The 24,235-nt window shown below is 43.9% G+C and overlaps 5 pseudogenes; 4 read left to right on the top strand and 1 right to left on the bottom strand.

The window, feature by feature from the left end:
* Window positions 1-5,590: 5,590 nt before the first annotated feature.
* On the bottom strand, window positions 5,591-5,708 carry LOC134935181 (5S ribosomal RNA; annotated as a pseudogene).
* A 3,088-nt stretch (window positions 5,709-8,796) lies between these two features.
* Window positions 8,797-8,914, top strand: LOC134935172 (5S ribosomal RNA; annotated as a pseudogene).
* A 174-nt stretch (window positions 8,915-9,088) lies between these two features.
* On the top strand, window positions 9,089-9,206 carry LOC134953656 (5S ribosomal RNA; annotated as a pseudogene).
* A 6,431-nt stretch (window positions 9,207-15,637) lies between these two features.
* LOC134935159 (5S ribosomal RNA) lies at window positions 15,638-15,755 on the top strand (annotated as a pseudogene).
* Window positions 15,756-15,929: 174 nt separating this feature from the next.
* On the top strand, window positions 15,930-16,047 carry LOC134953644 (5S ribosomal RNA; annotated as a pseudogene).
* The last annotated feature ends 8,188 nt before the right edge of the window (window positions 16,048-24,235 follow it).

Genomic DNA, 24,235 nt, shown 5'->3' with positions numbered 1-24,235 from the left:
GTGGGAGGGCCCAAGGACAATTCCATCTTGCACCTCTTTTTTCTTTTATTTTTCTTTGCGTCATGTGCTGTTTGGGGAGGGTTTTTTGGAAGGGACATCCTGCGTGACACTGCAGTGCCACTCCTAGATGGGCCCGGTGTTTGTGTCGGCCACTAGGGTCGCTAATCTTACTCACACAGCTACCTCATTGCGCCTCTTTTTTTCTTTGCGTCATGTGCTGTTTGGGGAGGGTTTTTTGGAAGGGACATCCTGCGTGACACTGCAGTGCCACTCCTAGATGGGCCAGGTGTTTGTGTCGGGCACTTGGGTCGCTGAGCTTAGTCACACAGCTACCTCATTGCACCTCTTTTTTTCTTTGCGTCATGTGCTGTTTGGGGAGTGTTTTTTGGAAGGGCCATCCTGCGTGACACTGCAGTGCCACTCCTAGATGGGCCAGGTGTTTGTGTCGGCCACTAGGGTCGCTTAGCTTAGTCATCCAGCGACCTCGGTGCAAATTTTAGGACTAAAAATAATATTGTGAGGTGTGAGGTATTCAGAATAGACTGAAAATGAGTGGAAATTATGGTTTTTGAGGTTAATAATAATATGGGATCAAAATGACCCCCAAATTCTATGATTTAAGCTGTTTTTTAGGGTTTTTTTAAAAAAACACCCGAATCCAAAACACACCCGAATCCGACAAAAAAAATTCGGTGAGGTTTTGCCAAAACACGGTCGAACCCAAAACACGGCCGCGGAACCGAACCCAAAACCAAAACACAAAACCCGAAAAATTTCAGGCGCTCATCTCTAGTTCCTACTCCCCCCCTAAGTCCCACGAAGGAGGGAAGCTTGTGCCAGCAGCTTCCCTGTAAAATAAAAAAACTAAGAAAGTCTTTTTCCAGCAAAGCTCTGTAGCGCTCCACTAGTGTGCATCCAGTCTCCTGGGCACATTTTCTAAACTGAGGTCTGTAGGAGGGGCATAGAGGGAGGAGCCTGTTCACACTGCTGAAAAGTCTTAAAGTGCCTGTGGTACCGTCTATACCCCATGGTTCTTAAATGGACCCCAGCATCCTCTAGGACGTAAGAGAAAAATCTTTATTATTTATTTTCATCATTTATTTGTGTATTGCCACCTTATTATGATGAGGCACTTTTCTGAATCATTCATTCCCTGCCCGCCTGAAGTTTACAGTCAAAGAGGGAGATTTATCAAAGCACGGAGAGAGATAAACATGGAGGTAAAGAACTAACCAATTTGCTCCTGCTATTTTTCTAACACACAGTCTTCAAAAAGACAGAAGCTGATTGGTTGGTACTCTATCTCTCTCCACTTTATATCTCCCCAAGCTTGAATAAATCTTCCCCCAAATTCCCTACCACTACATACACACACTAAGGCTAAATTATTCTGAAGCCAACTAATCTACCTGTATGTTTTCGAACTGTGGGAGCACGTACAGGAGGCCCATGCAAACTTGAGGAGACATACAGTACAAACTCAACACATATAGTGCCCTGGTTGGAAATGTACCCATGGGAGCAATTCTATCCACTGTGCCACAAATATCTAATTATTATATTATAATGTGTAATATATGTCACTTTAATTCTGTTCATGGTAAATTCAATTTACTGACTTACCTCAGAATTTCTTTCCTTGTAAAAAAAGTACAGTCCTGAAAATACGCAAAAATATTATATTATGTTGTTTAGCAAACCATTAGGTATAATCAAAACTATCTTTACATACTTTTAAATATAAAAAGCATATTTGAATGCCCTTGTTTTGCAGTGCTAAATAAAGTGGTATATGTGGGTGTTTGTGTAAGTTAAAAGCAGAATTCTACAGTTCAGTTCAGTACTGCTTCCAGTGCCGTTTTTAAGGCCGGGCCAGCCGTGCGGCTACTGTGTGCAGTATTCTATGCAGTTTGGACGGCCACATAGAATGCTGTGAAAAAGTCCCTCCCAAAATGAGAGAGGACAGTTTTGATGGCTACTAGAGGAGGATGCTGCCATTTTGGGAGGGAGATTTAGATAGAGCCAAGAGGGAGGAGGCAGGCAGTGCAGGAAATGTGGCGGCGGTGGCAGCAGGCTAGCAGCAGCAACAAGAAATAACCCCTGACAACGAGCAGAACCAGGTACAGTGCCTGTGAGACATGGGGCAATGGGCATTACTGTGTGGGGCATAATAAGGTGCATTACTGTGTGGGGCATACTTACTGTAAGTGCAAGGGGCATTACAGTGTTGGGCATAATATGGTACTAGTAACATTACTGTTTGGGGCATAATATGGTTAAGGTAGTATTTTCCTGCAAGGGTGTGACATTTTAGCAAACCCATGCCTACAGTATTTCAGCGAGGGCACACCTTTTTCTGACTGGGGAGGAGGCACATTTTTTTGTGTTTGCAGTGGGAGCCAAATTGGCTAGAAACAGCCCTGACTGCTCCATAAAAGCTTTAGGAGGTGAGGTCAGTCATGCTATAGGCATAATTTATGCTAATAAAACCCAATTAAAATAGCATATTTTCACCCATATGCTGCACTGTAGACATCTGAAAATATGGATGACTCTGTTTCAGCAGCACATTTGCAGCTGTTTACGCCAGACATATACATCAAAAGCATTTCAAAAACCTTTCTAATACAGCAGAAACAGCTCTTGTGAACAAAAAAAAGTTATTTTTATAAAATATGCACATTAAAAAAATATACTACCAGGCTATTAAGAAAGCACCTACAGTAACACAGTGTCAGCCAATCAAAATTTTTAGAAAGCCCTTTCCTTCCCTGATCCTGCCTCTCCAGATGCAGGTGGACATAGGTGACAAAATTACGCAAGTCTGCATAGGTGTGTATGTGTAGCACTCACGCTGCATCATTACTTTTAGTGATTCTATATGCACATCAACTATGGATCCTCAGATCAACTAGAACTTATTTGTGAGAAATATTAGGATTTTAAATTACCTACCGGTAAATCCTTTTCTCGTAGTCTGTAGAGGATGCTGGGGTCCACATTAGTACCATGGGGCATAGACGGGTCCCTTGGGAGCCATGGGCACTTTAAGAGTTTAATAGTGTGGGCTGGCTCCTCCCTCTATGTCCCTCCTACCAGACTCTAGAAACTGTCTAGAAACTGTGCCCGAGGAGATGGAAATACTTTGAGAGAAGGTAACACACAGATAGTGGAGATTCACACCAGCTCACACATAACAACAGAAAACCAAGCTAACCAGCTTGAAACAAGTCAGCAACGGCTGAACAACAGTACTTAACCAAGTAACAACGCAGTACTTAACTAAGTAACAAATGCAGGAAAACGCAGCGCTGGGCGGGAGCCCAGCATCCTCTACAGACTACGAGAGAAGGATTTACCGGTAATTAAAATCCTATTTTCACTTACATTGTAGAGGATGTTGGGGTCCACATTAGTAACATGGGGATGTACCAAAGCTCCCAGTACGGGAGGGAGAGCGCGGAGGCTCCTGCAGCACTGATTTACCAAACTTAAGGTCCTCAGAGGCCAAAGTATCGAACTTGTAAAACTTAGCAAACGTGTTCGACCCTGACCAAGTAGCCGCTCGGCTGAGTTGTAAAGCCGAGACACCACGGGCAGCCGCCCAGGAAGAACCCACTTTACGAGTAGAGTGGGCCTTAACGGCTTTTGGACACAGCAATCCTGCCGTAGAATAAGCATGCTGTATAGTAAACCTGATCCAGCGAGAAATCGTCTGCTTAGAAGCAGGATAACCAACCTTGTTGGGATCATACAGGACAAACAGAGCGTCCGACTTCCTGTGACGAGAAGTTCTCTTCACATAGATTTTCAAAGCCCTCACAACATCCAAGGACTTTGAGGTAATTGAGGCGTAAGTAGCCACTGGCACCACAATAGGTTGGTTGATATGAAAAGCTGACACAACCTTCGGAAGAAATTGCTGACGTGTCCTGAGCTCAGCTCTATCTTCATGGAAAATCAAGTAGGGTTCTTGCAGGACAATGCCCCCAAATCTGACACACGTCTAGCAGTTGCTAATGCCAATAGTGTGACCACCTTCCAAGTAAGAAGCTTGACATCAACCTCCTGCAAAGGTTTGAACCAATCTGACTGTAGGAACTGCAGCACCACATTAAGATCCCAAGGTGCCGTAGGAGGCACAAAGGGAGCTTGGATGTGCAGAACCCCTTTCAAGAAAGTCTGAACCTCAGGGAGGGCAGCCAATTGTTTCTGGAAGAAAATTAACAAAGCCGAAATCTGGACTTTTATGGAGCCCAAACGCAGGCCCACATCCACACCTGCTTGCAGAAAGAGGAGAAACCGCCCAAGTTAAAACTCCACCGTAGGAAACTTTTTGGATTCACACCAAGACACGTACTTTTTCCAAATTCGATGGCAGTGTTTAGACGTTACTCCTTTTCTAGCCTGCATCAGGGTAGGAATAACTTTGTTTGGAATGCCCTTCCGAGCTAAGATCTGGCGTTCAACCTTCATCCCGTCAAACGTAGACATGGTAAGTCTTCATAAGTGAATAGCCCCCGTTACAGAAGGTGCTGGCGAAGAGGAAGAGGCCTCGGATCTTCCAGCAGTAACTCCAGAAGATCCGCGTACCATGCCCTTCTTGACCAGTCCGGAGCAATGAGGATCGCCTGAACTCTTGTTCTCTTTATGAGTTTTATAATCCTTGGAATGAGTGGAAGTGGAGGAAACACGTACACTGACTGGAACACCCACGGAGTTACCAGGGAGTCCACTGCCACTGCTTGTGGGTCTCTCGACCTGGAACAGTACATCCAAAGCTTCTTGTTGAGACGGGAGGCCATCACATATCTATTTGAGGTACACCCCAAAGACCTGTCACCTCCGCGAACACCTCCGGGTGGAGGCCCCACTCTCCTAGATGGAGATCGTGACTGCTGAGGAAGTCCGCTTCCCAGTTGTCCACTCCCGGAATGAAGATAGCTGACAGCGCCACCACGTGCTTTTCTGCCCAGAGGATGATTCTTGTTACCTCTGACATTGCAGCTCTGCTCTTCGTTCCGCCTTGTCGGTTTATGTAGGCCACCGTCGTTTCATTGTTCGACTGAACCTGAATGGCCTCATCTTTTAGAAGATGTGCCGCTTGTAGAAGACCGTTGTACACAGCCCTTAGTTAGAGAATGTTTATCGGACGGATGGATTCCAGACTTGACCACCTTCCTTGGAAGTTTTCCACCTGGGTGACTGCTCCCCAACCTCTGAGACTTGCATCCGTGGTTATAAGGATCCAATTCTGAATCCCAAACCTGCGGTAGGTGAGAAGTTTGCAGCCACCAGAGGAGCGAGATTCTGGCTTTCAGCGACAGACGTATCCTCTGGTGCTGACCAGGCCATGCCTGCTTAGCTTCCGAGATCGGACAGGATCGGGCGTATTCAGGGTAGTATGGTAGTGGGCCAATAATCGTGGGAAAAAGAAGAAAAGAAAGGAGAAGAAGAAAAAGGGGGGGAGGGCGACACTTCAAATTTCTGTACTCTAATAAATCGATACCATGATGGTCTGAAATGTTTTTTCCAGACAGGAGAGTGTGTTGGGATTTTTGGGAGAAAAGAATGTTTGATTCTTTAAAATGGCCCACTGCACCTGGTATTCTCAGGAGGTTCCCCTTCCTAATACTGACCAGGCCATACCTGCTTAGCTTCCGAGATCGGACAAGATCGGGCGCATTCAGGGTAGTATGGCCGTGGGCCTATCATAAGGAAGAAAAGGAAGAAGAGGTCACACTCTGTTATCTGTACTTTGCATGAATCAGGACCATTGGTCCGAAATGGTATTTCCAGAAAGGGAGTGTGTATGAAGAAATTGGGGGAATATTTGTGGAGAGGAGAAAGAAAGAGGGGGGGGGGAAGAAGAGGGGAGAAAGAAGAGGAGAGATATTGGTTGTATGGGTCTCTAAATTGAAGATCGTAAGTGATATATTGCCAAAAGTTGTACAAGTGCAGGGTTGCTTGTAAACTAGGGGAGGCCCACAAAATTGATAAATAGCTCAAGGCTGGCTCACAATAATTTTTTAGAACACGCAAATGTGTACTGTTGCTTGCTCCATGTAAATAGAAAGAATAGTGATGATGAATGAATGAATGAATAGATAAATAATCATGTGGAAAAATAATGTGGAAAAATGTGGGGGACAAAAGATTCACAGACTCACTGTGTAATGTTATTAAATATACTGACACAAGTTGTACAAGTGCAGGGTTGCTTGTTGACTGGGGGGGATCCACAGGGTAGTTAAAGAGCTCAAGACTGGCTCACAAAATTTTTTTGTGTGTTAGAACACACCAATGTGTGCTGTTACTTGCTCCATAGACACAGAGAGCAGTTAATAAGTGAAAAAAGTTTAGAGCTCAGAACTGGCTCACAGTAAATACATAAAACCTTATTCCATCCTCTTGAGCAATGCCATAACTTTGGAACAATGATAAATAAATTTGCACTTAAATGCACTGCTATAACATTGAAAAGATAATAAGTGATTTACACTCAAATGCTGCTGATAGTACAAGACATGCAAATATAGCTATACATTAGTGTAGAGAAGCTGATAATACAAGACATGCAGATATAGCTATACATTAGTGTAGAGAAAGGATAACATAACTGTAATTGATATCCACTTTAGGCATGAGCGGGGAGGCAAATGAAATATGGACTCTGAATAGTCCTATACTAACAACAAAGCTTCTGTTGCTATGACAATATGCAACAGGAGCAGTTGGTTTGGGAGAGAAAAAGTATTCAAATCCTGGCGGTTGAATGAGTTTACCGTAGCCGCAATATGTGCGGTCAGTGTTGTCCAGGGATCCCCCAGCGTTCGCCCGCTAGCAGTGATGAGCGCGGCCGCCCGCTTCCGGACTGGGCGTGGCAGCGATGACGTCACCGAAGGACGTCTCTCGACGTACGTTTCACCTAGGGTAGGCTTGGTCACGAGAGCCTCTCTCTGCTGCTCTCTTGTGACCAGTATATGAGTACTGGATTAGCCAATAGCGTTAGTGGGAGGACGATGGATAGATGACTAGACCAATAGGATCATTGCTGGAATAATAGATGCGGCCATTTTGGAAAGGGGAAGGAATGGTTGTGTGTGAACCAGGAGTAGGGAACCGTGCGTGATAGTAGATAAATGTTAAAGTGTATGTGAGAATGTACTTTAACATGGGTGCAGGGCTGAAAGGAAATAAAATGAAATGAAATAAAATAATATAATGAAATAATTAAATTAAATTAAATAAAATAAAAATGAAATGGAATAATGAAATAATATAATAAATTGAAATAAATAAATAAATGTGAAATAAATGTAAAATAAAATAAAATAAAATACAAAAATAAGAAAAAAATAAGAATAAAAATAAATATAAATATAAAAATAAATATAAATATAAAAATAAATAAATAAATAAAAATAAATATAAATAATAATAAATATGAAAATAAATAAATAAAAATAATAATAAGAATAAATATAAATAATAAGAATAATAATAAAAATAAATATGAGATAAAAAGATAAAGGATAGGTGAGAGACCTGTGGAAACTTGCAGGGGAGGGGGTGATTGATAACATGGATGGTGGAGTGTAACGGGGTGGTGCAAAGTGGTGGGAAAGGTTAGATGTGTGTGTGAGCGTGAAATATGACAGTCTTTGATGGAGTGATTATGTGAATGGAAGTACCGTGATGTATGAGTATATAGAGGGTGTCAGGGTGATAGTGAGGAGTGTAATATGAGTGTGATGCAGTTTGGGCTGGAAAGAGGGAGAGGAAAAGGAAAATGTGAGTGAGGTGCAGAGAAGAAGTGAGGGAAAGGAAGGGGAGGTTGATAGTGGAGACGGGAATGGGAAAGAGAGGGGGGGGGGGGTTTATTGAGTTAAAGGGGATGGTGGGTGGGGTATGGAAAGATAGGATGTTGAGTGTTGTGATGTCATAGGGTGAGGATTGAGAAAATGAGTTGTGGATGGAAATGATGAATGAAAGAAGGGTGGGGGAGAAGAAAAAAGAAGAAGAAGAGGGAAGAGAGAAGAAGAAAAATTGTGAAAAAAATGTGTGAAGAAAAAGAGAAGGGGAGAAATTGTGAATGTGGTTGAAGGTGGGATTGTGGGCTGGGGAGGTGGGTTTGGAAAAAGGGGGTGAGGGGGGGGGGGGAAAGGGGCGGAGAATGGCAGGAGTGAAGTTGGGGCTAATTAGGGTTAAAGTACCAAATGTGAGAAATGGGATCTATTGATTAGGTATGTAGGAAGATGCTGTAGTTGATGTTTTCATTCAGTCCTTTTGGCATAAGAGTGTCCAATTTGTGTCAGTATATTTAATAACATTACACAGTGAGTCTGTGAATCTTTTGTGGGGGGTATTTTTCCACATTATTTTTCCACATGATTATTTATCTATTCATTCATTCATCATCACTATTCTTTCTATTTACATGGAGCAAGCAACAGTACACATTTGCGTGTTCTAAAAAATTATTGTGAGCCAGCCTTGAGCTATTTATCAATTTTGTGGGCCTCCCCTAGTTTACAAGCAACCCTGCACTTGTACAACTTTTGGCAATATATCACTTACGATCTTCAATTTAGAGACCCATACAACCAATATCTCTCCTCTTCTTTCTCCCCTCTTCTTCCCCCCCCCTCTTTCTTTCTCCTCTCCACCTATATTCCCCCAATTTCTTCATACACACTCCCTTTCTGGAAATACCATTTTGGACCAATGGTCCTGATTCATGCAAAGTACAGATAACAGAGTGTGACCTCTTCTTCCTTTTCTTCCTTATGATAGGCCCACGGCCATACTACCCTGAATGCGCCCGATCTTGTCCGATCTCGGAAGCTAAGCAGGTATGGCCTGGTCAGTATTAGGAAGGGGAACCTCCTGAGAATACCAGGTGCAGTGGGCCATTTTAAAGAATCAAACATTCTTTTCTCCCAAAAATCCCAACACACTCTCCTGTCTGGAAAAACCATTTCAGACCATCATGGTATCGATTTATTAGAGTACAGAAATTTGAAGTGTCGCCCTCCCCCCCTTTTTCTTCTTCTCCTTTCTTTTCTTCTTTTTCCCACGATTATTGGCCCACTACCATACTACCCTGAATACGCCCGATCCTGTCCGATCTCGGAAGCTAAGCAGGCATGGCCTGGTCAGTACTAGGACGGGAAACCTCCTGAGAATACCAGGTGTAGTGGGCCTCTGTTCACAATCCGAAGGAAGTCTCTACGCATTCCTCGCTCCATCCTTCTCACACATCTCCTGAGCTCCATTTCTATTAAGCCTACATTGTCTCAATTCAGATATCCCTAATTTGAAGCATGTACAGTGATTTGTTTGGATACCTTGGATCCTAAGAAACCATTTGGTATCCCACACTACCCCTTGATATTTTCACCTTCTCAATTATCTTATACCTCATTTGTTAAAAAGGTTAAATAAGATTTACACCAACATTAACACCACATACGAGTCCTAATTCTTTTTTGTCCAAAGGTTTTTTTATTCAAGATTCAATTAAAGGTTATGTTTTAATATTACATACATTACGTCTATCAAACAAATGAGTGCTCCCAAAAAAAGGGTTTTTTGTCTTTTTCTCTTGCTTTTTCCAATTGTAGTATAACCTACAAAATTCCTGGGAGCACCGCCAATCAATAGCAGTTTAAGATTTACTTTATAACTGTATATACATTGGTTTCTTTCATTTCATTTCCTAATGTGGTACTTTAACAAAATTATTTGACTAGTGCGGCTCCACACACAATACTCATTCGTATAATCCTTGGTACTGAGGCTCTTTTCTCAGCTCTCTGGATCCAGCACAGTCACTTTGGCCCTAAGTCCAGGCCATAAATAGAACATCAGTTTCATTATTGATTTATTTTGGGCTCTTTTTTCCTTTATAAACTTGTTCAAAGAAACTCAGACCCCTCTCTCTCGGCTCCAACAACCAGCACAATATGAGTACTTTCAGTTTGAAAACTGAACTAAAGAATAAGAGATCAATAGATGACTTAGATACCATTTTCCCTATCAAAATCCCTGATCCTATTCCTGAGGCCAACTGGGAAAATGACTTCTTCCAGTTAAGGAGAACTCTTCAGAGACGCATCAGAGTAGATTGGGATTTAACCAGTTTGGAACATTACTGTAGACAAAAAATATCACCAAGAGGCCTACGACCAAAACTCTTTCCCTCATTTGAACTTTCCACAGAAATCTTACGTAAAGACTGGGAGCTATGTCTCCTGAAATGCTCTCAGGACTTGATGGGCATTTTAATAAAACATAACCATCTAGTAATGGAAGAATGTACTAAAGAAATTGACAACCTTGGTCAAAAACTGGAACAATGGGAAGCTAATCCTGCTTTCCAAGAACTGTTTGGCAAAATGAAAAAAGATCTGGAGTCTTATGAGGACAATATCATTGAAAGAAAAAAGTCTAAGTTTGCAAGAGATAAGCGGGATTTTACAACCGGGCATATTTTTAAATGGACCCAACAAACCCGCAGAAGGGACGTGACCAGACGAGAATACACACCATCATCCTCGGAAATCGAACCATCAGACAATGAGGATCACCCCGACTCCAACTCAGACCAAAGAGATCCCTTCAACCGCAAGAGGGACTCTAGTTTTCATTCAACCTCCTCTTCGGCCTCTTTTTTAGAGGAAAGCAGGGGCAGAGCCCGTGGACACCCTGCAAAACAAAAACCAGGCGGGGCGGAAGGAAGAGCACAAAGACAAAGATGGCGGTCACCCCAGCAGAGACGATACCCCTCCAGGAAACAGAAATAATCAACGAAGGCCTCAATAAGCTCAGAATAATCAATCTCTCCACACATATTCTCACACAGGATCAGACCAATGTTCTGGAAAAGGGCCTCTCCTTCTCACCTACTAAACAATTTGACCGTTTTAAATGGGAAATAAATCTTCGTCTTTTTGGACGTAAACTTCTACTCAAGAAGCATTTTTCCAAAAAAGACAAAGACATGTCTCTACCCGGCAATGACACATGCAATTTATCACAACAGGATCAAGATGCCCTAGCCATCCTAGAAGAACTATCCGATGAACAACCTTCCACATCTGCCCGTCCCATTTGTAAAAATAAGTCTACGTTCTATCCTCAAGACAATCAGTGTCCTGAAATAAAGGTATTTCTCGATCTGGTGTCAAGAGATTTCGACACCATTTACCGACGTCAGAAATCACATAGAACTATCGGTAACCTGTCCAAAAAACAGAAGGAAGCCTTGAAGGAAATACAGAAATGGGATGATGTACAGATCAAAATGTCGGACAAAGGAGGAAACATAGTGATATGGCCTACCACACTATATCTTAAGGAAGCCAACAAACAACTGAAGGACACCTCCTGCTACAAGATGACTCTATTTGATCCAACACAGAATTTCATAACACTGTACTCCAGGATTATTGATAAACATCTACAGCATGGCACCATTACCAAAACAGAATGGGACTACCTGAACACCCCACATCCTAGAACACCGACATTATATTTATTGCCCAAAGTCCATAAAAACATGGACAATCCACCTGGACGACCCATCATATCAGGCAACGGAGGTCTTCTGGAAAAAGCCAGCTGTTTTCTGGATGTCCATCTGCGACAACATGTCCTCAGTCTGCCGTCCTATGTAAAAGATACGACAGATGTATTGAAGAAAATACAAGGCATACAACTGGAGGACTCCCACATATTGGTGGGATTAGATGTTGAATCCTTATACACATCCATCAAACACGATTTGGGCCTAACAGCAGTGAAATATTTTCTATCCATGGGAGACTTTGGCGACTTCCAAGAATTCCTTCTGGAACTACTCCATTTTGTGCTAAGTCACAATTATTTCCTATTCAACAACCGCTTCTATATACAGACTAGAGGCACAGCCATGGGGGCGGCATGTGCCCCCACCTATGCAAACCTTTTTCTAGGCTGGTGGGAACGTGAGTTAGTGTTCAGTGAGAATCAAGAAGAATACACCAACCATATCATAATGTGGATACGGTATATCGACGATATCTTTCTGATCTGGGATGGCACCCAAGACAAATTGGACCAATACATCTGCTCTCTCAATGACAACCAGATCAACATGAAGTTCACATACACCAGCAGTAAGTCCAGTATTTCATTTCTTGATCTTAGGATATACCGAGATGAGACCAACATAATAGCCACAGAAATTTTCAGAAAAGCAACCTCAACCAACAGCCTGCTCCATTCAACGGGCAGTCACTTTCCACCAACCATTAAAAATATTCCCAAAGGTGAATTCCTTAGATTAAAAAGAAATTGTACACAAGACTCCACCTTCCAGACAAAGAGCATTGAATTGGCTGCTAGACTCAAGGAAAGAGGGTACAGCAACAGACTCATCAAAAGAGCTAAATCTGAAGTACAAAAAGTGGAAAGGGACTCTTTGATCTTTCCGGTTGAGAAAACCAAAGCAGACAAAAATGTCCTACGATTCATTGGCGATTTCTGTACAAATTGGAAAGACGCAAGAAAGATTTTACAAACACACTGGCATATTCTCAAAATGGATGAAGATCTCACGGACCACATAGGCCAGAACATTAACATGAGCTGGAGAAGGGCACCGAATCTAAAAGACACATTAGTCAAAAGCTACTTTTCACACCCTTCTAAGCCTAGACCTCTCACAGGCAGCTATCCGTGCGGTAATTGTAAGTTGTGCCCACATGTCACTAACCTTACAGAAGTGACGGACAGATTTGATCAACGGATCTCAATAAAGGACTTTTTCAATTGTAGAACAGAGAATGTGATCTACTGCATCACATGCACTTGCAACCTGAGATATGTGGGCATGACATCCCGCATGCTCAAAGTTAGGGCACTTGAACATATGAGCACAGTGAGAAACGCCAAATCTGATTTAGCTCATTTCAAGAAGCTCACCACAGTCGCCAGGCATTTTTTTAAATTTCACAACAGCCGAGTAGAGGACTTGAACATTTCCGGCCTGGAACATATAAAAATGGGTTTGAGAGGAGGAGATTACAACATGATACTTCAGAAGAAGGAATCAGAATGGATCTTCAAATTGGACACTCTTATGCCAAAAGGACTGAATGAAAACATCAACTACAGCATCTTCCTACATACCTAATCAATAGATCCCATTTCTCACATTTGGTACTTTAACCCTAATTAGCCCCAACTTCACTCCTGCCATTCTCCGCCCCTTTCCCCCCCCCCCACCCCCTTTTTCCAAACCCACCTCCCCAGCCCACAATCCCACCTTCAACCACATTCACAATTTCTCCCCTTCTCTTTTTCTTCACACATTTTTTTCACAATTTTTCTTCTTCTCTCTTCCCTCTTCTTCTTCTTTTTTCTTCTCCCCCACCCTTCTTTCATTCATCATTTCCATCCACAACTCATTTTCTCAATCCTCACCCTATGACATCACAACACTCAACATCCTATCTTTCCATACCCCACCCACCATCCCCTTTAACTCAATAAACCCCCCCCCCCCCTCTCTTTCCCATTCCCGTCTCCACTATCAACCTCCCCTTCCTTTCCCTCACTTCTTCTCTGCACCTCACTCACATTTTCCTTTTCCTCTCCCTCTTTCCAGCCCAAACTGCATCACACTCATATTACACTCCTCACTATCACCCTGACACCCTCTATATACTCATACATCACGGTACTTCCATTCACATAATCACTCCATCAAAGACTGTCATATTTCACGCTCACACACACATCTTACCTTTCCCACCACTTTGCACCACCCCGTTACACTCCACCATCCATGTTATCAATCACCCCCTCCCCTGCAAGTTTCCACAGGTCTCTCACCTATCCTTTATCTTTTTATCTCATATTTATTTTTATTATTATTCTTATTATTTATATTTATTCTTATTATTATTTTTATTTATTTATTTTCATATTTATTATTATTTATATTTATTTATTTTTATATTTATTCTTATTTTTTTCTTATTTTTGTATTTTATTTTACATTTATTTCACATTTATTTATTTATTTCAATTTATTATATTATTTCATTATTCCATTTCATTTTTATTTTATTTAATTTAATTATTTCATTATATTATTTTATTTCATTTCATTTTATTTCCTTTCAGCCCTGCACCCATGTTAAAGTACATTCTCACATACACTTTAACATTTATCTACTATCACGCACGGTTCCCTACTCCTGGTTCACACACAACCATTCCTTCCCCTTTCCAAAATGGCCGCATCTATTATTCCAGCAATGATCCTATTGGTCTAGTCATCTATCCATCGTCCTCCCACTAACGCTATTGGCTAATCCAGTACTCATATACTGGTCACAAGAGAGCAGCAGAGAGAGGCTCTCGTGACCAAGCCTACCCTAGGTGAAATGTATGTCGAGAGACGTCCTTCGGTGACGTCATCGCGGCCACGCCCAGTCCGGAAGCGGGCGGCCGCGCTCATCACTGCTAGCGGGCGAACGCTGGGGGATCCCTGGACAACACTGACCGCACATATTGCGGCTACGGTAAACTCATTCAACCGCCAGGATTTGAATACTTTTTCTCTCCCAAACCAACTGCTCCTGTTGCATATTGTCATAGCAACAGAAGCTTTGTTGTTAGTATAGGACTATTCAGAGTCCATATTTCATTTGCCTCCCCGCTCATGCCTAAAGTGGATATCAATTACAGTTATGTTATCCTTTCTCTACACTAATGTATAGCTATATCTGCATGTCTTGTATTATCAGCTTCTCTACACTAATGTATAGCTATATTTGCATGTCTTGTACTATCAGCAGCATTTGAGTGTAAATCACTTATTATCTTTTCAATGTTATAGCAGTGCATTTAAGTGCAAATTTATTTATCATTGTTCCAAAGTTATGGCATTGCTCAAGAGAATGGAATAAGGTTTTATGTATTTACTGTGAGCCAGTTCTGAGCTCTAAACTTTTTTCACTTATTAACTGCTCTCTGTGTCTATGGAGCAAGTAACAGCACACATTGGTGTGTTCTAACACACAAAAAATTTTTGTGAGCCAGTCTTGAGCTCTTTAACTACCCTGTGGATCCCCCCCAGTCAACAAGCAACCCTGCACTTGTACAACTTGTGTCAGTATATTTAATAACATTACACAGTGAGTCTGTGAATCTTTTGTGGGGGGTATTTTTCCACATGATTATTTATCTATTCATTCATTCATCATCATCACTATTCTTTCTATTTACATGGAGCAAGCAACAGTACACATTTGCGTGTTCTAAAAAATTATTGTGAGCCAGCCTTGAGCTATTTATCAATTTTGTGGGCCTCCCCTAGTTTACAAGCAACCCTGCACTTGTACAACTTTTGGCAATATATCACTTACGATCTTCAATTTAGAGACCCATACAACCAATATCTCTCCTCTTCTTTCTCCCCTCTTCTTCCCCCCCCTCTTTCTTTCTCCTCTCCACCTATATTCCCCCAATTTCTTCATACACACTCCCTTTCTGGAAATACCATTTCGGACCAATGGTCCTGATTCATGCAAAGTACAGATAACAGAGTGTGACCTCTTCTTCCTTTTCTTCCTTATGATAGGCCCACGGCCATACTACCCTGAATGCGCCCGATCTTGTCCGATCTCGGAAGCTAAGCAGGTATGGCCTGGTCAGTATTAGGAAGGGGAACCTCCTGAGAATACCAGGTGCAGTGGGCCATTTTAAAGAATCAAACATTCTTTTCTCCCAAAAATCCCAACACACTCTCCTGTCTGGAAAAACCATTTCAGACCATCATGGTATCGATTTATTAGAGTACAGAAATTTGAAGTGTCGCCCTCCCCCCCTTTTTCTTCTTCTCCTTTCTTTTCTTCTTTTTCCCACGATTATTGGCCCACTACCATACTACCCTGAATACGCCCGATCCTGTCCGATCTCGGAAGCTAAGCAGGCATGGCCTGGTCAGTACTAGGACGGGAAACCTCCTGAGAATACCAGGTGTAGTGGGCCTCTGTTCACAATCCGAAGGAAGTCTCTACGCATTCCTCGCTCCATCCTTCTCACACATCTCCTGAGCTCCATTTCTATTAAGCCTACATTGTCTCAATTCAGATATCCCTAATTTGAAGCATGTACAGTGATTTGTTTGGATACCTTGGATCCTAAGAAACCATTTGGTATCCCACACTACCCCTTGATATTTTCACCTTCTCAATTATCTTATACCTCATTTGTTAAAAAGGTTAAATAAGATTTACACCAACATTAACACCACACACGAGTCCTAATTCTTTTTTGTCCAAAGGTTTTTTTATTCAAGATTCAATTAAAGGTTATGTTTTAATATTACATACATTACGTCTATCAAACAAATGAGTGCTCCCAAAAAAAGGGTTTTTTGTCTTTTTCTCTTGCTTTTTCCAATTGTAGTATAACCTACAAAATTCCTGGGAGCACCGCCAATCAATAGCAGTTTAAGATTTACTTTATAACTGTATATACATTGGTTTCTTTCATTTCATTTCCTAATGTGGTACTTTAACAAAATTATTTGACTAGTGCGGCTCCACACACAATACTCATTCGTATCCTCTGGTGCACATGAAGATGAGATCCCGACCATTTATCCAGGAGATCCAGTTGGAAGGACCGTGCATGAAATCTTCCGTACTGCAGAGCCTCGTAGGAGGCAGCCATCTTCCCCAGAAGGCGAATGCACTGATGACCCGATACCCAGGCTGGCTTCAGGACATCCTGGACCATTGTTTGTATCACCAACGCTTTCTCCGCTGGCAGAAAGACCCTCTGTACTTCCGTGTCAAGGATCATCCCCAGGAAGGACAGTCTCCTTGTCGGCTCCAAATGCGACTTTGGAAGATTCAGGATCCATCCATGAGCCTGGAGTAGTTAAGTTGAGAGAGCAATGCTCTGTAACAGATTCTCCCTGGAAGACGCTTTTATCCGCAGATCGTCCAGATAAGGAATTATGTTCACACCCTGCTTGCGGAGGAGGAGCATCATCTCCGCTATGACCTTGGTGAACACCCTCGGTGCCGTGGAGAGGCCAAACAGCAGTGCCTGGAACGGATAGTGACAGTCCAGCAGCGCAAATCTTAGATAAGCATGATTAGGCGGCCAGACCGGAATGTGAAGGTACGCATCCTTGATATTTAGGGATACAAGAAATTCCCCCTCCTCCAGACCTAAGATCACCGCTCAAAGAGTCTTCATCTTGAATTTGAATTCCAACAAATAAGGGTTCAATGACTTTAGGTTCAATATTGGCCTGACCGAACCATCCGGTTTTGGTACCACAAACAGGTTTGAGTAATAACCCTTGTTTGTGAGGTGGAACTGGAAGAATGACATTTGCCTTTAGCAATTTTTGAATGGCTTCCTGTAGGATAGCCCTTTCTGTCAGCAAAGCTGATTTGAAGAATCTCTGAGGTGGGAGTTCTTGAAACTCCAGTCTGTACCCCTGGGTAACAATATCTTGTACCCAGGGGTTTAGGCATGATGATGCCCAGACATGACTGAAATTTCTGAGTTTTGCTCCAATCTGCCTGATCTCCAGGCTGGGAGGTCCACCGTCAGGCCAAGGATTTTGAGGAAGCAGAACCAGGTTTCTGTTCCTGGGAACCTGTTGGAGAAGGTTTTCTGGATTTCCCTTGACCTCCTCTAAAGAAAGTGGAAAGGGGTTTGGCCTTTTTAACTTCCGCGGTCCGAAAGGACTGCATAGTAAATAAGATTTCCTAGTCTGCGATGTTGCTGAGGGAAGGAAGGTTGACTTACCCGCAGTTGCCGTGGAGATCCACGCATCTAATGCTTCCCCTAACAGAGCCTGACCTGTGAAGGGTAGGTTCTCCACACTTTTCTTGGTTTCCGCCTCCACAGACCATTGGCGCAGCCAAAGTCCCCTGCGTGCCGAGACAGACATGGGAGAAGCCCTCGCATTAAGATGGCCAAGGTCCTTCATGGCCTCCACCATGAAACCTGCAGAATCCTGTATGTGACGTAAAAACAATTCAATGTCACTTCTATCCATAGAATTTAATTCCTCTAGTAATGTGCCTGACCACTTTACTATGGCTTTAGAAATACACGCACAGGCAATAGTGGGTCTTAAAGCTACGCCAGTAGCTGTGTATGGTGATTTGAGCAGTCTCAATCTTGCGGTCAGCCGGCTCTTTTAAAGTGGTGGACCCAGGGACAGGTAAAACCACCTTTTTTGACAACCTAGATACAGAAGCGTCTACTACAGGTGGGATTTCCCACTTTTCCTGTCCTCCTCAGGGAAAGGAAAAGCAATGAGAACCCTTTTAGGGATCTGGAATTTTTTCTCTGGGTTTTCCCAGGATTTTTCAAACAATGCGTTTAATTCCTTAGATGCAGGAAATGTAAGGGAGGATTTCTTATTGTCAGTAAAGCTACCCTCCTCTACTTGCTCTGGTACCTTATCAGTAATGTCTAAAATGTCCCTAATAGCCTCAATCATGAGTTGCACCCCCTTATCAAGGGATGCATCTCCCCCCTGCATATCCCCATCACCTTCCCCTGTATCAGAGTCGGTATCCGTGTCAGCTTGCATTATCTGGGCCAGAGCACGCTTCTTAGGGTGTACAACTGGGGTCTTTAATGAGGTAGTGGGAGATGAATACGACAAAACCTCGACAGACTTTCTCAAAATCTGTGTTTCAGTCTCATTTTGAGCTATCCGAGATGAAATCTGGGATATCATTCCCCTAATAGAATCCACCCATGGTGGTTCGTATTCAGAAGGCTGAGACAGTATATTACAGTCCTGAGTACATGTAATAGACTCTTCAGGAGAAGATACACACACTGCAGCACAAGATACAGAGTTCCTAGACATGTTTATGTGAGCTATACAAACACACACACACGAAAATGCAGACAGTTTCCCCCAGAGTACCTTCAGAGAGACACAGAGTATATGGAGCCAGCCACACAGCGCCCCAGTAGGCAGTTAATACACTAAACGGCCGGCGCTGACTGAATAACCTTAACAGATTAAACAGTGATTATTACACTCTCCCCCTGTCTATAACACCCTGATACTGCAGAGGTATGCTGGAGTTATGTGGAGGGCAGCGCTCCCCGTTAGCGTCTCTTCAGGGAGAAAATGGCGCTGGTGAGTGCTGGATCCGCTCTGAGGAGAAGCCCCGCCCCCTATAGTGGCGCGTCTTCCCGCTTTCACAGATTATACTGGCCTGAGGTGATTTAGCTGCTAACAGTGGGATTAGCCCCTGTTAGCATATGTGACCAGTGTAGGGTATTTGTGCTGGCCCAGGGCGCCTCTCACAGCTCCGCATATCAAGCACCGCTGAGCCCTCTGGAGCGCAGCCTGTCAGAGCTGCGCTCCCACCCTTGTGCCGCCATTCCCGCTGGCGACCCGCTTACCAGGTCGCCGGCATCATACTCACCACTCTTCTATCTTCTGGCTCTGTTAAGGCGTGGCCATGCTGCGGGAGTGAGCGGTCACCTCGTGGGCTTGCGATCAGTACCCTCAGGAGCTCAGTGTCCTGGCAGCGGAGATAGAGAACCATTAACTTCTAGAGTTGGTTGCTACTCCCCCCCTAAGTCCCACGAAGCAGGGAGGCTGTTGCCAGCAGCCTTCCTTTACCTAACACTCTTAGAAAAACAATAAAACTAGAAAAACTACTAGGAGCTACCCTAACTGTGACCAGCTCCACCAGACACATTTTCTAAACTGAGTCTGGTAGGAGGGGCATAGAGGGAGGAGCCAACCCACACTATTAAACTGCCCATGGCTGCCAAGGGACCAGTCTATGCCCCATGGTACTAATGTGGACCCCAGCATCCTCTAGGACATAAGAGAAATGACGTTCGAATTATTGCTGTAATATGCTTTAGGTGAACAGTTTGTGTTATTTTTCTACATTTGTGGCTTGGGGTGAGCAATTGTAGTTTATAAATAGACATTCCCATTAGAACGGATTAAGTCCAAAAACGATATGTTATTCCTGGTGTACTTGTACAACAGTGAAGTTTGAAAGCACAATGGCGTTAACTGAATTCCAAAATTCTCTAATACAGAGCAGAAATATTTTTTCCAGTCTACTAATGTCTAGTTTACACACTGTATTTCATGGCCTTTATTTATATATTTAATATAATGAGGAAGCATTTTCAGCATTCTGCTGTCATTACATCTACATATTTGTTTTTAAACCAGCATTCCTAAACTGAAAAATCTGAAAAATCAGAAAGGGTGACTGACAGGACAAGACACCCAAGTCTGAAACTCGTCTAGCAGGGGCAATAGCCAGCAGAAACAAGACCTTAAGAGTAAGCCATTTAAGGTCTACAGGCTCAAATGGACACTCTTGTAAGGGTGTGCACACACGGTGAGATATTTTCTTTCGATTTTGACTATAGTCAAAATCTCAAGAAAAGTTAGTGAAGATCGCAAGGTGAAAGTCACCTTGCGATCCCGATTTGATCCTGATGCGCGGTCCCGCCAGGTCGGCATCGCAAGAAAAGATAGACTGTGCAGGCAAGTCAATCCTTGCTAGATCGATGAACTATCTAGTTCATCTCACATGTCAATGACATCTCACATAAGCTAAAATCTCACATAAGCCAAAATCGTAAGCACACATAGGGGGTCATTCCGAGTTGATCGCCAGCTGCCGTTGTTCGCAGCGCAGTGATCAGGCTAAAAATCTGCATTTCTGCGCATGCGTACGGGCCGCAGTGCGCACGCGCGATGTACTTTCACAAAAAACTATGCAGTTTCACACAAGGTTGAGCGACGCTTTTCAGTCACACTGCTGATCGGTGAGTGATTGACAGGAATGGGGCGTTTCTGGGAGGTAACTGACCGTTTTCCGGGAGTGTGCTAAAAAACGCAGGCATGCTAGATAAAAACGCAGGCGTGCCTGGGGAAACGGGGGAGTGGCTGGCCAAACGCAGGGCGTGTTTGTGACGTCAAAACAGGAACTAAACAGACTGAAGTGATCGCAAGGTAGGAGTAGGTCTGCAGCTATTCTGAAACTGCTTGAAAAAATGTCAGCACTGTTCTGCTAACCTTTCGTTCGCACTTCTGCTAAGTTAAGATACACTCCCAGAGGGTGGTGGTTTAGCGTTTGCACGGCTGCTAAAAACTGCTAGTGAGCGATCAACTCGGAATGAGGGCCATAGTCCATATCTCAAGAAAAGTTAGTCAAAATCGGTGGTGCTGGGCTCCGGGGAGTTCAAGGGAAATTGCAAGTGAAAATCGGGCATAGCAAGGATCTCACCGTGTGTACACACCCTAAGGCATCCAGAACAACCGACAAATCCCAAGGAGCCACAGGCGGAACATAGGGAGGTTGAATCCGTAAAACACCATGGAGGTAAGGTATGAACATCAGGCACAGTTGCAATTTTTCTCTGAAACCATGGGGGTCATTCCGAGTTGATTGCTAGATAAAAATGTTCGAAGCGCAGCGATTAAGTGAAAAAGCGGCACTTATGCGTATGCAGCGCAATGCGCACGGGCGACGTACTTTCACAACAGCCGATGTAGTTTTACACAAGATCTAGCGAGGCTTTTTATTCGCAATGTCCGCCGCAGAGTGATTGACATGAAGTGGGCGTTTCTGGGTGTCAACTGACCGTTTTTAGGGAGTGTTCGGAAAAACGCAGGCGTGCCAGGAAAAACGCAGGCGTGGCTGGGAGAACGCAGGGCGTGTTTGTGACGTCAAATCTGGAACTGAACAGTCTGAAGTGATCGCAAACGCTGAGTAGGTCTGAAGCTACTCTGAAACTGCACAATTTTTTTTTGTAGCCGTTGTGCGATCCTTTCGTTCGCACTTCTGCTAAGCTAAAATACACTCCCAGTGGGAGGCGGCATAGCATTTGCGCGGCTGCTAAAAACTGCTAGCGAGCGATCAACTCGGAATGACCACCCATATCGACAAGGCAGAAATATGAACCTTGAGGGAGGCCAGACGAAGGCCTAAGTTCAGGCCCTGTTGCAGAAAAGCCAAGAGTTTGGCGGTACTCAGGGCCGTAACTAGGGGGGGCCTAAGGGGGCATGCGCCCCGGGTGCAGGATTTGAGGGGGCGACAAGGAGTTACAGAGGAACAGGGTTTTTTTTTTTTTTACCGGCAGTGAGGCAGCAGACAGCACCCTTGGCAATGTCTCTGACCCACCTGTCTGCCCACAGTTGGCTCCAACGCTGTGCAGGTGAGTTCCAGTACCTGGGATCTCTTCTATGCCGGCTACGGTCTTAAACTCTTCTTTGCCACGCAGTGCTGTGACAAGCGTGCGGTGCACTGTGCAAGCTATAGAAGCGCACTGTGCTCTCAGTTAGCAGTATCAAGCTCCGCTTTGCCTCTTAGATGGGGGAATTTGGTGTAGCTTATAGGGGGATGTAGTGTAGTGATGTAGTGTACCATATAGGGTATGTAGTGTAGTAATGTATTGCAGTATATAGGGGCATGTAGTGCACTGATGTGGTGTAGCATATAAGGGGATGTAGTGTAGTGATGTAGTGTAGCATATAGGGTGTGTAGTGCATTGCATAGGGGCATGTAGTTCAGCGTGTAGGGGATGTAGTATAGTGATGTAGTGCAGTGGATAGGGGAATGTAGTGCAGTGACAAAGTGTTATGATATAGTGTAATGTATGGGGACACACAGTGGAGCATATAGTTGAACACACTGGCAGGGCATGTGACGCATACTGTAGGGCATATGAGGCACATAGGGGAATATTGTCCAATAGTATCCCCTTTTTTCAAATTTCCTGGTATTCTGATATTTTAGTCTGACAGAGTTTGTTATACTCTTGTTTTTGTTTTGTTTTTTGTTTTTTTTGGGGGGCGCAAACTATTGCCTTGCCCCAGGTGACGAAAATCCTAGTTTCGACCCTGCGGTACTGAACTTGTATGCATCATAATTGTTAGTTGCACACCAAGCAAAATAAGAATTCCAGAACCTATGATATATCCGAGCAGAAGCCGGCTTACGGGCCTTCAACATAGTTTGAATTACCACCTCAGAAAAACCATTGGCCATTAATAAAGAAGCTTCAAGAGCCACGCCGTCAAAGCCAGCCGGGCCAAATCCTGGTAGACACAAGGGCCCTGAATGATGAGGTCTGGGCGCTGCAGAAGCAGAAGAGGACGCTCTATCGATAGACCCTGCATGTCTGAGAACCAATAGCGTCTGGGCCACACCGGAGCGATTTAGAAGTAGTATTCCTCCTTCTTGCTTGAACTTCCTTATCACCCTGGGCAGAAGTGAGACCAGAGGGAACACGTATGGTAGCCGAAAGTTCCATGGAATTGCCAGTGTGTCCACGAACGCTGCTTGAGGATCCCTTGTCCTTGCTCCGAAGACCGGAACCTTGTGATTGTGTCGAGACGCCATCAGGTCTACATCTGTTAGACCCCACTGTTCTACGAGTTGAAAGACCTCCGGATGAAGGCTCCACTCTCTGGCATGTAAGTCCTGACGACTGAGGAAGTCCAATTCCCAGTTTAGGACCCCCGGAATGAACACTGCCAATATGGCTGGCAGATGGCGTTCCAACCAACAAAGAATCTTTGACACTTCCATCAGTGCTTTGCGGCTTCGGGGGCCACCTTGATGATTTATGTACGCCACCATGGTGGCGTTGTCTAATTGTACCTGAACAGGCCTGTTCTGTACTAGAGGCAGAGCTAGTGTCAACGCATTGAACACTGCCCACAATTCCAGAATGTTTATTGGGAGGAGAGATTGCTCCCTGGTCCACCGACCCTGAGGAGAGTGTTGCTCCAACACCGCACCCCAACCCTGCAGACTGGCATCCGTTGTCAGAAGGACCCAGTTGGAGATCCAGAATCGATGACCCCTGCTCAGTTGATGGTCCTGCAGCCACCAAGTCAGTGACAGACGGACCTCTGGAGTTAAGGATATCATGTGAGACCTGATCCGGTCAGGCAGGCCGTCCCACTCAGAGAGAATTAACCTCTGCAGAGGGCGGGAATGAAATTGAGCGTACTCCACCATGTCGAAAGCTGACACTATGAGGCCTAGAACTTGCATCGCCGAGTGAATTGACACACGTGGGCGAGATAGGAAGCCTCTTATCTTGTCCTGAAGCTTCAAGACCTTCACCGGAGACAAAAACAACTGCTGGTTGTGGGTGTCCAATAGTGCTCCCAGGTGCACCATGCTCTGAG

The sequence above is a fragment of the Pseudophryne corroboree genome, chromosome 1 (assembly GCF_028390025.1).
Source record: "Pseudophryne corroboree isolate aPseCor3 chromosome 1, aPseCor3.hap2, whole genome shotgun sequence".
In the NCBI taxonomy this organism is placed as follows: Eukaryota; Metazoa; Chordata; class Amphibia; order Anura; family Myobatrachidae; genus Pseudophryne; species Pseudophryne corroboree.
This window is presented reverse-complemented; position numbering and strand designations above follow the sequence as displayed.